Below are 12,478 nucleotides of genomic sequence, written 5' to 3' on the forward strand. Positions count from 1 at the left end.
AATTATGTCGTAGGGCAGAACTGCCTCTGCGCCGTACACCATAAAAAATGGTGTGTATCCGGTGGTGCGATTTGGCGTGGTCCGCAGCCCCCATAGCACGGAGTCGAGCTCCTCTATCCAGTGCGTGTTAGATTCCTTGAGGGACCGCACCAGTCTGGGTTTAATGCCGCTCATGATAAGACCATTTGCACGTTTGACCTGGCCGTTGGTTTGTGGGTGATAGACGGAAGCATAATCGAGCTTGATGCCCATGTTTTTGCACCAGAGTTTTACCTCGTCGGCAGTAAAGTTTGTACCGTTATCGGTTATGATGCTGTGGGGGACGCCATAACGGTGTACAACCCCGGATATGAAGTCTATCACAGGTCCGGATTCGGCCGTTTTAATAGGCTTGGCTTCTATCCATTTGGTGAATTTATCCACCATGACCAGTAAGTATTTTTTCCTATCGGTCCCACCTTTAAGGGGTCCGACCATGTCAAGCCCCCAGGCCGCAAAAGGCCAGGTGATGGGTATAGTTTGGAGTGCGGTGGGTGGCATATGGCTTTGGTTGGCAAAAAGTTGGCAACCAGCGCATCGTTGGACTAGGTCCTGAGCGTCTGCCCGGGCCGTCGGCCAATAAAAGCCTGTACGAAAAGCCTTGCTAACAAGGGACTGAGCAGCGGCGTGGTGACCACCGAGTCCGGCATGAATTTCAGCCAGAAGGTTCCTCCCTTCCTCTTCGGAGATGCACCTTTGAAGGACTCCGGTAGTGCTTTTCTTATAAAGCTCTCCCTCATGGACTCTATAGGCTTTAGATCGCCGCACTATGCAGCGGCCTCGTTTCGGTCCTCCGGGAGTTCCTGCCTAGTAAGGTAGGCTAGGAATGGTTCTGTCCACGGGGCGATGACCGCCATTATTACGTGGGCTGAAGGTGTAATTTCATTGGCAGAGCCTCCAATTGTGTTAGATTGTTCAGCGTCGAGTGGTGCGGCTGGGTCCGGGCTGTTATTTGCGGGTTCCCCCTCCCATGCTATGGATGGCTTGAACAATCTTTCCAAAAAGATGTTGGGGGGGGACTGCATCGTGTTTTGCTCCGATGCATGCCAGGACGTCCGCTGCTTGATTGTTTTCTCGGGCTATATGGTGAAACTCCAGCCCTTCGAACCGAGCTGACATTTTTAGGACGGCGTTGCGGTAAGCTGCCATTTTTGGGTCCTTGGCGTCGAAGTCTCCATTTATTTGGGATATCGCGAGGTTTGAATCCCCGCGTACCTCTAGGCGCTGGATACCCATGGATACTGCTATCCGGAGACCATGTAGGAGGGCCTCATATTCGGCTGCATTATTGGAATCCATGTACATGATTTGGAGCACATATTGGACTGTGTCTCCTGTGGGGGACGTCAGGACGACGCCAGCCCCCAGTCCGGCCAACATTTTGGAGCCGTCGAAATGCATAATCCAGTTTGAATATGTGCCGTACTTTTTAGGGAGCTCGGCCTTCGTCCATTCTGCGACGAAGTCGGCCAAAACTTGCGATTTAATAGCTCGCCGTGGCTTATAGGTTATATCGAACGGGAGAAGCTCGATGGCCCATTTTGCAATCCGGCCCGTTGCGTCGCGGTTGTTGATAATATCGTTGAGTGGTACTTCCGAGGCTACTGTTATGGAACACTCTTGAAAGTAGTGTCGTAGCTTCCGGGATGCCATGAATACCGCGTATGCAATCTTTTGATAATGCGGGTACCATGATTTGCATGGAGTGAGGACAGTGGATACGTAGTAGACCGGCCTTTGAAGGGGGAATTTTTGTCCATCTGTTTCCCGCTCGACAACGAGCACTACGCTGACAACTTGATGTGTTGCTGCAATGTACAATAACATTGGTTCGCCGGTGTTCGGTGCGGCCAGGACTGGGTTTGTTGCCAATATGGCTTTTATTTCATCAAGTCTGGCCGTGGCGGCCTCCGTCCACTCGAAGTGTTCGGTGCGCGAAGGAGGCGATAGAGGGGTAGTGCCTTTTCTCCCAAGCGGGAGATGAAGCGGCTTAAAGCCGCCACGCATCCGGTTAATTTTTGTATTTGTTTGAGGTCCTTTGGGATATCCAATTGTGACAAAGCTCGGATCTTGGCTGGATTTGCTTCAATTCCTCTACCGGATACAATGAAGCCCAAGAGCTTTCCGGCTGGAACGCCGAAGACGCATTTTTCCGGGTTGAGCTTGATGTCATATTTTCGGAGGTTATCGAATGTAAGCCTCAAGTCGTCTACTAGAGATTCGACATGTCTTGATTTGACGACCACATCATCAACATACGCCTCCACTGTTTTGCTGATCTGATTTGCCAGACATGTCTAGATCATGCGCTGATATGTTGCGCCAGCGTTTTTCAGCCCGAAGGGCATTGTGTTGAAGCAGAATGGGCCGTATGGTGTGATGAATGCTGTTGCAGCTTGGTCTGATTCTGCCATCTTGATTTGATGGTATCCGGAGTATGCGTCGAGGAAACACAATGAGTCGTGTCCTGCGGTGGCATCGATAATTTGATCGATACGGGGGAGGGGGAAGGGATCCTTTGGGCAATCCTTATTGAGGTCTTTAAAATCGACACACAGGCGCCAGGATTTGTCCTTCTTTGGTACCATCACCAAGTTTGCTAGCCAATCCGGATGTTTTATGTCTCTAATGAATCCGGCCTCCAATAGCTTGGCTAGCTCCTCTCCCATAGCCTGTCTCTTGGGTTCGGAAAAACGCCGAAGGGCTTGTTTGACAGGATTGAATCCTTTTAGGATATTTAAGCTGTGTTCGGCGAGCCTGCGTGGGATCCCTGGCATGTCTGAAGGGTGCCAAGAGAAAATGTCCCAGTTCTCTCATAGGAACTCTCGCAGTGCGGCGTCTACATCAGGGTTCATTCGTGCCCCGATGGAAGCTGTTTTATTGGGGTCCGTTGGATGGACCTGGAATTTGACTATTTCGTCAGCTGGCTTGAAGGATGTGGATTTGGATCTCTTATCGAGTATCACATCATCCCTATTAACCGTGGAGCGCAGCACAGTCAGTTCCTCGGCCGCTAAGGCTTCAGATAGTGCCTCAAGGGCTAATGCGGCCGTCTTGTTTTCGGCGCGGAGTGCTACGTCCGGATCACTAGCTAGAGTGATAATTCCATTCGGCCCGGGCATCTTAAGCTTCATGTACCCGTAATGGAGTATTGCTTGGAAGATTGAGAATGCTTCCCGTCCCAGTAAAGCGTGATATCCGCTTTTGAGTGGGGCCACCTGAAACGTGACTTCTTCGGACCTGTAATTATCCGGCATGCCGAACACCACATCTAGTGTGATTTTTCCTGTGCAGTGCGCTTCCCGACTGGGGATTATTCCTCTAAAGGTTGTGCTGCTTCGCTCGATGCGGTTCCAGTCTATTTCCATTTTTTGAAGGGTTTCCTCATAAATGAGGTTCAGTCCGCTGCCTCCATCCATGAGCACCTTGGTGAGGCGAAAGCCGTCCACTATGGGACTGAGGACCAATGCGGCTGGTGCTCGGGCTGTTCGGAATCTAGGTTCATCACTTGCGTTGAAAGTAATAGCAGTGTCGCTCCATGGATTTATTGTTGCAACTTGATAGACTTCGGCGAGGCTGTGGGGTGTTCTTTTTCGCATACTGTTTGATGCGAAAGTCTCGAAGACTGTGAGAACGGTACTGGTGTCTTCGGGCTGGCTTTCTACGGCCTCCAGAATTAAGAGGTCCTCGCCAATTTTGGCCACCTACCGAAGTATCCAACATGCTCTATGGCTGTGAGTTGGTGTGGCGTCCTCTGTACTGTGGATTCTACAGGGTCCATCAAGCCACCTTTCCAGTACGGTTCCATGCCCTGTAGAGGGTTTTGGCTTTTTGGTGTTTATCCCGGGTGTCCTATGATGATGCACCCTCTTAGTTCGGACGGGATTACTATTCAAGGCCGGATTATCCCAAAATTTTATTTCGGTTTTCCAGGCGCTTTCCATCGCACAGTATTTTTGTACTATGGACGCCAAGTCAGCGAAGCGGGTAATATCACGACGACTTACAGCGTTAAGGATTCCCTCGTCCATGCAATTACTGCAGAAAATTGAGATTGCGTCTCCCTCGCGGCAATCCTTTATCCTGTTCATAACCAGGAGGAATCTGGCCCAGTAATGATGTACTGTTTCCTCGGGCCTCTACTTGATTTGGGAGAGATCGCTTATGTTCGGGTGGGCGGGTGTCGTTGAATCTGAAACCTCACCCAATCCAAGATTCGGAGGCCGAAGAGTTTCCAAACTCTGAAGTTTGGATTCTTGGATGTTGTCCAACGAATCTAGCCCGTTGCCTGATCCTAAGCTCAGGTCTTGAGTTACATCCTCCTCTCCGCGGGTATCCGGCTTGGAGGAGTCGGGAATTCAAACGTAGCTAGTCCTTAAAATAGATGAAGGGTCGCTGCACTGCGCCTCTACCACGGCAACGTGGTGGGTGACTTGGGGAGAGTTAATTTCTCTTAGATCGGGTTTAAGCCCAACCTGGCTATAATCCGTAGCGACCCCCAGGGCGGCAATGCGATCCAAGAGCTCGTTTACGGAAGAGAGCTCCATTGGATCTAGCTGCTCGACGAGCTCTGAGCCGACGTGTAGGTTGCTTTTGATGACCCAAGAGGTCACCGTCGGCGCAACAGCCGAACAGGCGGTCATGAGGAAACCACCTAGTCGAAGAGTTTGGCCGACAGCCAAGGCTCCCTTAGCAACAGTGCCGTCTTTAAAGACGGGAGGAGGCATCCTTCCTGATTGCGACGGCACAGAGGAACTCTCAATGAAAGCACCAATGTCAGTGTCAAAACCGGCAGATCTCGGGTAGTGGGTCCCGAACTGTGCATCTAGGTCGGATGGTAACAGGAGGCAGGGAACACGATGTTTTACCCAGGTTCGGGCCCTCTCGATGGAGGTAAAACCCTACGTCCTGCTTGATTAATATTGATGATATGGGTAGTACAAGAGTAGATCTACCACGAGATCAAGGAGGCTAAACCCTAGAAGCTAGCCTATGGTATGATTGTTGTATATGGAGTTGATGTCCTACGGACTACCACCTTCCGGTTTATATAGACACCATATAGGGTTAGGGTTACACAGAGTCGGTTACAATGGTAGGAGATCTTGAATATCCGCATCTCCAAGCTTGCCTTCCACGCCAAGGAAAGTCCCAGCCGGACACGGGACGAAGTCTTCAATCTTGTATCTTCATAGTCCAGGAGTCCGGCTGAAGGTATAGTCCGGCTACCCGAACACCCCCTAATCCAGGACTCCCTCAACCGGAGAGGGTTAGGGTTACACAAAGTCGGTTACAATGGTAGGAGGTCTACATATCCGTATCTCCAAGCTTGCCTTCCACGCCAAGGAAAGTTCCTTCTAGACACGGGACGAAGTCTTCAATCTTGTATCTTCATAGTCCAGGAGTCCGGCTGAAGGTATAGTCCGGCCATCCGGACATCCCCTAATCAAGGACTCCCTCAGTAGCCCCTGAACCAGGCTTCAATGACGATGAGTCCGGCGCGCAGATTGTCTTCGGCATTGCAAGGTGGGTTCCTCCTCCAAGTACTTCATAGAAGATTTTGAACACAAAGATAGTGTCCGGCTCTACAAAATAAGTTTCCACATATTGCCATAGAGAGAACAATATTTACACAAATCTAATCTGCTGACGTATTCCGTAGTGTGACACACCACGGCCAAGCCTTTATCCGAATCGTTTTATTATCCCACCTTAGCGCGTCATGCGAGGCGGTTTCCTTGGCACGTCTTGTTAAAGCAGAGATCATGTCCCCTTATTCCGGGATTCTCATCAATACGGGCGTGGGTAACCCAACCGCTTCTAGGACTCCTAGATTATAGGTAAGTCCAAACGGCCACGGAGAGGATGCTTGATATTCACCCTCTTTATAAAGGGACAAGGCTTTTATTTTTTTTCCTCCCGTGCTCAATCGAATCCTTCCCCCACCTCAAGCTCAAACGCCCAAAGTTCAGGTCAGGTGCTCCGAACCTTCAGTCATGTCCGGATCTAGCCTTCAAGGACGATGGGTGCCTTCCTTCGTCATGGAAGAAGACATCAAAAAGTTGAGGGAGGCCAGATATCTGACCGTCGGGATTTTGCATCGGCTGCCTGCCCGAGGGCTGGCCGTCCCCTCCCCCAAACCCAATGAGAACGTCGTGTTCGTCTCCCACTTCCTCCAAGGTCTACGCCTTGCTCTGGATCCTTTCGTCAGGGGTTTGATGTTTTATTACGGGCTAGATTTCCATGATCTAGCTCCGGACTCCTTTCTCCATATGACGACATTTATTGTCGTGTGTGAGGCCTTCCTCCGGGTTACCCCTCACTTTGGCCTGTGGCTCAAGACCTTTGAAGTAAAGCCGAAGATGATCGAGGGGCAACATGCGGCGTGTGGAGATGCCTCAATATGCAAGATGACGGGAGCTCCATGGCCCAAAGGTTCCATTCCAGAGGTGTCTGAATTGTGGCAACAGGAGTGGTTCTACATCACGGCTCCTAGAAGTGCCAACTGGGCGATCGCCCCTGTTTTCCGCTCGGGCCCTCCACCACAACTGATGTCATGGATCACCAGTGGTCTGAGCCGGGGTCCAGCCAAGGACGTGCCTATACTGCAAAGCTGCATTCGAGATCTCTTCAATGGAGATTTTAATTTGGTTGCGGTAATACAAGTTATGCTGGTTCGTCAAGTCCAGCCTTGCAAACGCCGGCCCCTTCGCTTGTGGGAGTTCAATCCCGAGGGACCGCGTGTCATTCAAAATTTCCTCGGCCTGACACACGAGGAGATGTACAAGTCATTCTTCGGACCTCAGGTAGAGTGTCCGGAAATCACCGAGGACGTGGGCCTGAGCACTAACCGCGCCGCCGAACAGGTAAGGAATCTTCCGGCCGAACATACTATCTCTCATTTGTTACGAAGTTATTTCTGAGAGTTCGCTTTTTGACCAGGATTGGCTAACAAAGGCGAAGTTGATTCAGTGTTCGGCCCCCCTCCCTGAGGGTTTGGACAATCCGGTATTGGAAAAGATGCTCCAGGTCGCACCTTGCCCGGAGCCCTTGAAGTAAGACACCGGGGAGGATAATACGGGCGGACGCGGGCCCCCAACGCTGCCCATTCTAACCGAGGGAGCGAGTGTCTCCATGAAGGAAGATGACCGTAGGAGGAAAAGGACTGCGCCCGGGAATTCGAAAGCCGAAGCTTACAAACGGGAGAAGAAGTCTCCCACAGAGGGTCCTACCTTGGGGGGTGCTTTTGCCGCACAAAGTTCGCGGGGGGATCAATTCTCCAGCGAGTCGTAAGTGACCCGAAATACTTTAATAGTACAGGTATGCCATCTTTTTCTTCTGAGAAAATAACCACCGCATATATCTTTGCAGTTCGGGCCTTAGCCTCTCTCAAATGAGCTCGTCTTCGAGGGATTTTCTTCCAGAGATGATGGAGAGCGAAACGCCTCCTCCGGACTCCTCCGCTCCGGAAGCGGGCGACCCCGAAGTGTCGTCGCGGAGGGCCTCTCCGAGTCCGGTGAGGCCAGAATATAATCCCATTGACCCCTGAAGCTCCCAGTGTCCGGCTCCCAAAGAGAGCGGACAAAAGAGTCCGGCACCATCTGGTGTGCGATCGGATGTTCTGAGGGAGTTGGTGGGGCGAGCGGCCATCTCAAATGAACACCTTGTGCTGATGAATACGGTGATGGAGAGAATCTCGTCTGCCGAAAGCGGATTGCATGAAGCTTTTATGAGTCTACTGACAGGCTTTGAGGTACGTAAAATAATGTATGATAGTCCTGCACATGCTAGGTGTGCCCTGTGTAGATATTAGCCCTTGAGACTCTGGTTGTCGTCGGAAACGACAACGAACAGAGGATCATATTCCCAGGTAACAACCATACTGCCTTGATGTGCAGGTGATGGAAGCTCCGGTGGCTAGCCGGACTAGCGAGTTTGCCCATTTAAAACGGCAGTTGGATGCGGCAGACGCCGACATCGAGCTTGTTAACAAAAGGCTTGACGAAGCACAGGGTAAGTGTCATTATCTGGTAAATGCCACATAGTAAGAGCAGCGTGATGCCAGTATCTTTAATATGTTGTGACTGTAGATGGAGCTGCCACTGTTGAAGCCTTGTGGGCAGAACTTGCCCGAGCCAAGGAACAAGCGAGGTTTGGTAATGCGGCTGCTTTGAAGGCGGTCGAAGAGTTGAAAGCCGAGAAGGCCGCGCATGGCGAGAGCCGAGATAAGATGGCCATAGAATTAAAAGCCGCCGCCGACCGTTGCCGGGTTCTTGAAAAGGAAAACCTAGCGAAGGCATCGAACCTTGAGAAGGCTGCTGCGACGAGAAAAGACATCCGCTCTACTATGAGGGCGAAGAAGGAGGAGTTGCGGGAAGCCGGGGATATTGTAGCTGGGAAATCCTTTATGTTGCGGAGGAAGTTCGGAGATCCACGGTATGCCTCTCTGGATCGGCTGTGGAGTTCGGAGGATGTGTATATGGATTTGGCGGCAAGCGCTGCCGATGCGGCCAAGTACTTCTAGGGTCAGATGGACCGTGAAGTGGACCAGCTGTTTTGGACACAATTCCATTCTCCCGAGCGTCCGCTTTCATTGATTGACCAATTAGCTGAATGGGCCAAACTGAATAGGTTGTCCGGACTCGCCATGAGGTCTGTTGTGGATCAGTTATGGCCGGGAAGGCCAAAACCGAACAGCTATTTCAGCTTGGTGCAGCAGTTCCTTGATGTTGTGCCGTGCATTAATGAGATAAAGAGGTCGGCGTGCATAGAGGGCGCATGGATGGCCTTTGCCCATGTTAAAGCATACTGGGTGGAGATGGATGCTACCACTGTTGCAGCGCGGGATTCGGCCATAGGTCGAATGGCTGCTGAGCACTACTTTGAAGAAGTTCTTGAGGGTGCTCGTTTGATAGAGACCCAGTGCTCAAAAAATATTATGTTTGAGTGATATGTAATCTCATTGTAAGCGAAATGCTTTTATAAATTTTTATAAGGCTATTTTTATACTTTTGCCTGAAAGTAATATGATGCCTCCTGGGTGGCCGTTTATGTATACATGTGTATAACCTGAAAGATTGCAGCCGTCGGCTTCAACCCCCATGCATATAATGCGGAGGTGCTCGCAAAAAACATGTGTTCACACTTAACCCAACGTCTTGGTCCTATTAAGGAGGTGATAGCGGAGCGAGCGAGGCAACCGGACTATAATGCTTTAGCATTTCACTTAGCCATAGGAGTTTGACAGTGGGGCTACTAAATATCCCCTGGTGGCTCCGCAATCTCCCGATCCCGGGGGGGCGTACATGCCTGGCCGGAAAACGGCCCTTCGTTAAGGCGGAGGAATTCTAACATTCCAACAGGTCATCGAGTGGTTGACCAGTCTCACGCTATATCATGACAGTCAGTTTTCAGCTTTCTCTACTGAGGTGCTCATCCGGATGAACCAGGGCACAATCGCAGTAGTTCTCCTGGTGCTACCTTAGCCGGTAAAGCGGAACGTAAGGCACCAAAACATAGGAGCCGGGCAAACCCAACATTTGACCAAAGACAATGATTTGGAGCTGATGCATATAGGGCCAAACTCGCGACGCCGAACACTCCCTAAGGTATTCGGTCTTTGTGGTATAAACCGGGCCTAAATAATGGCCTTTGTAAGAAGTCCCTTGTGTCCAGGTACGTGCATTGTTCTGGCGTGGCCACATGCCAAGACGTCGGCATCCTTATCAACGGTGGATATGTATCAATAAGAGACAGTAAAAAAGGTTTACGTAGGGTCTTAATCTAAAAAGAATCCTTGGAGCGGGTCCCTGCTGCATGTCTGCGCCTATGTCTCCGTTATGCCGTATCCTGGACGGGTGTAGCACGATGATCGTCTGTAAAAGAGAGGAATTTAGGTGAAAAAGTTGTCGTGCAAAAAGATAGTTTTTAAAGAAACCATGTATAATTCAAGATGAGAAGAAATTGCCACTTGTCTGCGCGCGTTGAGCCCCTTGTATTGACAAATAGGGGTGTGACCGTTTATTCGGTATAAATAGCGGCACCGGACTTGATTAGTTGTGTCTGAGGTCTTGACGACCTATTGGATGCTTTCGCTGGTCTGAGCGCCTTTAGTGTGCGGCTGCCAAGGCAGCCGCACTCTCTTCAGCGCGCAGAGATCGCTTGATATTTCCGTTCACTGAAATGATGCCACGTGGACCGGGCATCTTGAGTATGAGGGAGGCGTAGTGTGGTATTGCATTAAAGCGAGCGAAAGCTTCGCGTCCGAGCAGTGCTTGATAGCCACTTTGGAACGGAGCGATGTGGAAGGTTAAATGCTCGCGACGGAAGTTATCTGGGGAGCCGAATACAACTTGTAGTAGGAGGGAGCCCGTACAACGAGCCCATGGGCCTGGCGTTACTCCATTAAAGGTAGTATTGCTATGGCGAATTTTTGTTGGGTCTAACCCCATCCCGCGGATTGTATCCTGATATATTAAGATTAGATTGCTGCCACCGTCCATCAAGACTCGTGTGAAGTGATATCCGCCAATTACTGGGTCTAATACCAGGGCAGCCCATCCTGCGCGTCGGATACTTGCTGAGTAATCGCGATGGTCGAAAGTGATCGGTTGAGACGACCAGTGGCAGGACTTCGCGGCGACAGGCACTTGGGTATATTTTCCTGGGAGTGCCGCGTTGTTTTTTCCCTTGATCACGTGTAACACGTTTACTGTTTTGACTTCTGGTGGAAATTTCTTTTGTTCCCCAGTGTCTTGCTTGGGAGGCTCGTCCTCGTCTTCACTTGGTGTATCCTCCCCCTTGTGTACGGCGTTGAGCTTGCCGGACTGCTTGAAGACCCAACATTCTCTGTGGGTATGATTAGCAGGTTTACCAGGGGTACTATGGATCTGACATACTTGGTATAGAATTTTGTTGAGGCTGGACAGTTCATCCCTGGTGCCTTTGGAGGGCAGCTTTTGACCTGGCCGAGAGCTTTTGAATCCGGCGTTTACTGACGTGCCCTTCATGCTGTCTTCTTTATTCCGGCGTTTGTTATTGCTGTTGCGCTGTGATTTCCCATTTCCATCTCTAACTTCAGATGTACTGGGGTCTCTGGTGCTGCATCTGGCTAGCCAGCTGTCCTCACCCGCGCAAAAGCAGGTCATGAGGCTTGTTAATGCGGCCATCGTTCTCGGCTTGTTTTGGCCGAGGTGTCTGGCGAGCCATTCATCATGGACGCTATGCTTAAAAGCTGCCAAGGCTTCAGCGTCCAGACAGTCGACAATCTGGTTCTTTTTAGTAAGAAACCTGTTCCAAAGCTTTCGGGCTGACTCTCCGGGCTGTTGAGTTATATGACTCAAATCGTCCGCATCCGGAGGTCGGACATAAGTCCCTTGATATTTTGCCCGAAAGGCGTCTTCAAGCTCTTCCCAACTTCCAATGGAGCTTTCGGGGAGGCCTTTAAGCTAGTGACGAGCTGGACCTTTGAGCTTGAGGGGTAAGTACTTGATGGCGTGGAGATCATCTCCTCGAGCCATATGGATATGAAGGATGTAGTCCTCAATCCAGACCCCAGGGTCTGTTGTTCCGTCGTATGTTCCTATGTTTACGGGTTTGAATCCCTCTGGAAATTCATGGTCCAGCACCTCATCGGTGAAACATAGGGGGTGTGCGACACCCCTTTAGCTGGGTGTACCGCGTTGTTCGGATGTTTGTTGTGTTGCATTGTATGCTGGGGCGCGCTTGCGTGGTCCATAGATGGATCTTGTTGCGCCGTCCTTTGGGTGCGAGCCCTCGCATGGGTCGCGTGTTGTATTGTGAGTGGCGTTGTATGCCGCTCTGTGTTGGTAGAGGGGTCGTGTATCCAGCTAGGTGGCTGCTTTGATATTTGGTTGTGGGGGGTCTGAGGCCTCCTCATCGAATTCAGGTAGCAGCTTCTGCTTTGGGTAGCTCTTGGAGGGGCGATTGTCGCCGTACCTCGCTGCTGTGTTGAGTATTTTACTCCATTTGATTTGGAGTGCAGCTTTGAGCCTTTGCTTCTGCTTTTTAAGACTCGCGGTAGCAACAAGCCTTTTACGGGCATTCTGCTGCTCCGGGTGCCTGTCCGGCGTTATGTCGTCCGGACCATTATCCTTGATAGAATTTGTTTGTTTGGTTTGATTATCCGAATTGCCATTGTCTGGCAGCAGTTCGCCCTGCTCCAGCGCTGGGTCTGTGTGATCGTTATTTCTGTCGAGGCGGGATTTGGGGCGGCGCCTGCGTCGCCGCTTTGACTGCTTCTCGAGGGAACAAGCCTTCAGTGCGTCCTTCTGCTCCTCATCGTCATCTTTTGGTGCGTCCACCATGTATACGTCATATGACGAGGTGGCTTTCCAGGGCCCAATAGGCTGGTTCTTCATCGTCTTCTTCATCGGCGTCCATACCGTCGATGTCTTCGGAGTCTAAGTCGAGCATGTCG

Source organism: Triticum urartu, chromosome 2A (genome assembly GCF_056163025.1).
Source record: "Triticum urartu cultivar PI428250 chromosome 2A, HENAU_Tu73, whole genome shotgun sequence".
Classification (NCBI taxonomy): domain Eukaryota; kingdom Viridiplantae; phylum Streptophyta; class Magnoliopsida; order Poales; family Poaceae; genus Triticum; species Triticum urartu.